The sequence below is a fragment of the Theropithecus gelada genome, chromosome 9 (assembly GCF_003255815.1).
Source record: "Theropithecus gelada isolate Dixy chromosome 9, Tgel_1.0, whole genome shotgun sequence".
NCBI classification, from domain to species: domain Eukaryota; kingdom Metazoa; phylum Chordata; class Mammalia; order Primates; family Cercopithecidae; genus Theropithecus; species Theropithecus gelada.
In genome coordinates, this window is record NC_037677.1 from 13,303,247 (window position 1) to 13,305,738 (window position 2,492).

The window sequence follows — 2,492 nt, forward strand, 5'->3', positions numbered from 1 at the left end:
TGGAACACGTGTGTCCTCTTGTGCCCTAAACAGGTGTGGCTTCATCAGGGTTTCCTTCCTTCCTTCCTTCCTTCCTTCCTTCCTTCCTTCCTTCCTTCCTTCCTTCCTTCCTTCCTTCCTTCCTTCCTTCCTTCCTTNTCCTTCCTTCCTTCCTTCCTTCCTTCCTTCCTTCCTTCCTTCCTTCCTTCCTTCCTTTTCTTCTACTTCTCCTTCTCCTCCTCCTCCTCCTCCTGTTTTTTTTTTTTTTTTTAACAGAGTCTCGCTCTGTTGCCCAGAAGTGCAGTGGCATGATCTCGGCTCACTGCAAACTCCGTCTCCAGGGTTCACACCATTCTCTGGCCTCAGCCTCCCGAGTAGCTGGGACTACAGGCACCCGCCACCACACCCGGCTTATTTTTTGTATTTTCAGTAGAGACAGGGTTTCACCGTGTTAGCCAGGGTGGTCTCGATCTCCTGACCTTGTGATCCGCCCGCCTGGGCCTCCCAAAGTGCTGGGATTACAGGTTAGAGTCACCGCACCCGGCCTCTTTCTTTCTCCTTCCTTCCTTCCTTCTTTCCCTTCCTTCCCTACCTTCCCTTTCTCCCTTCTTTTCTTTGTTTCTTTTCTTTGTTTCTTTCTTTCTCTTTCTTTCTTTGTTTCTTTGTTTCTTTCTTTCTTTCTTTCTTTCTTTCTTTCTTTCTTTCTTTCTTTCTTTCTTTCTTTCTTTCTTTCTTTCTTTGTCTTTCTTTCTTTTTCTTTCTTTCTACAGTGTAAAGAGTTTTTTTTTTTTTTTAATTGTGTATGTGTAACATTAGGCAAAAGTATTTAAAGTTAATAAATTTTTATTTGAGGAATTCCATGTTGTGATTTCTTTCACTCTCCATCAAGGTCACTTTAGATCCTCTAAAGAACGGATGTCAAAATTTATCTTCAAAAGATTTATCCTCAAGTTAGCCCTTTTTAATGAAACTGATGCTTATTTTAATCCAGTTGTCCTGTCAACCCATAATTATTTTATTTTGGTTTCTATCATCTCCTTTTTACATGGGTATACTGATGAAGACTTCAAAATTCACCTACGGAAAAATCAAGAATCTTTGGCATCTAATTTCTTCAACCAACTTACTTTAGGCTCATTTTTAGTATAGGTGGATCTGCCTGGTTCTCAATTTGATGCCCTAAGCAATCATACTCAAGAATAGTACAGATGTATGGAATATGCTGATACCTTTAACTCCAGACAACATGTTCTCAAGATAAAAGCTTTTAAAACCAAATGCCATCTTATGTATCAAGTCAACATAAAATTGGAATACAAAATTAATACAGCTGAGGATTTCCCTCATATCCCATGCTTTTTAACTATCTATTCTACAGTCCTAGAATCAACCTTTTTAAAATTAAGAGTCAGGGTCTGTCTTTGTTGCCCAGGCTGGAGTAAGTGGTGCCATCAAAGCTCAGTGCAGCCTCCAACTCCTGGAGTCAATCCTCCTGCCTCAGCCTCCCCTTCCTGAGTAGCTGCAACTACAGGCACATGCCCCTATATCCAGCTAATTTTTAATTTTTTGTGGAGATAAGGTGTTACTTTCTTGCCCAAGCTGGTCTTGAACTCTTGGCTTCAAGCAATCCTCCAACCTCAGTCTCCCAAAGTGTAAGGATTGAAAGCATGAGTCACTGAGCCTGGCCTGGAACCAACCTCTCTAGTTATCAATACTCCCATTAGTTAACTGTCTCAGGTATCATAATATCCCTTCTTACATGTATCAAAACTCACACTGAACAATGAGTTCCAGGTTGCAAAAGAGGACTTATTTTTTGCACCTATCCATAAGTCTTTGTCCACAAGTTAAACAAAAACATACATAAGTGCAGTCATTAGGGTTTTTTTGACCGCTGAACTCCAAACATTATCTTTGCCTGTGTGACCAACAAAATAAATTCTAGCTGGACTTTTTAGTAGCTATAGAGAATGACAACCAGCAAAGCAACTCAAAAGATAAAAAGGAATGCTCGAATTGACTCCTAATAATTACTACTATTACCAAATGGCAGTCAGTGATTGTTTTCTCCTGTTTCTCAGTTTTTCACATGCTTTCTGATTATAATACATTTGTGAATCAGCAGGGGAAGAAGGTAGTATGAGGAACTTAGGTATTCTTGTGACTGCTGCAGAAAACAAAATAACTGATGAGTCAAAGAAAACTAGTCTGTGTAATGGATTTTGTGGCCTTTGAAATTATTCCTAAAGTTCATAAAGTGCTTTGTTTTATTCATTTTATTTATGTATTCTAAAGATTTACTTATTAAATATTTAATCAAATTAAATAATTATAATATATAGCACATAGGCTGCGTAGAATGCTCTGGAGAAAAAACAATGATAAAGAATGCATGGACTCTGCCCTCAGGGTGCTTCTGGTCTCATAAAAAAGATAAGACATATACAAGAATAACTACAATGCAAAGTAAAATATTATCAAGAACTACTTGCATTTCTCTTACAGAGTAACTG

General features: G+C 38.4%; 1 non-coding gene across 1 annotated transcript; it reads right to left on the reverse strand.

Annotated features, from left to right (window-relative positions):
- Window positions 1–1,723: 1,723 nt before the first annotated feature.
- On the reverse strand, window positions 1,724–1,851 carry LOC112632285. The gene has a single exon (XR_003121344.1). It is a non-coding gene; the product is annotated as a small nucleolar RNA SNORA40 (small nucleolar RNA).
- Between the last annotated feature and the right edge of the window lie 641 nt (window positions 1,852–2,492).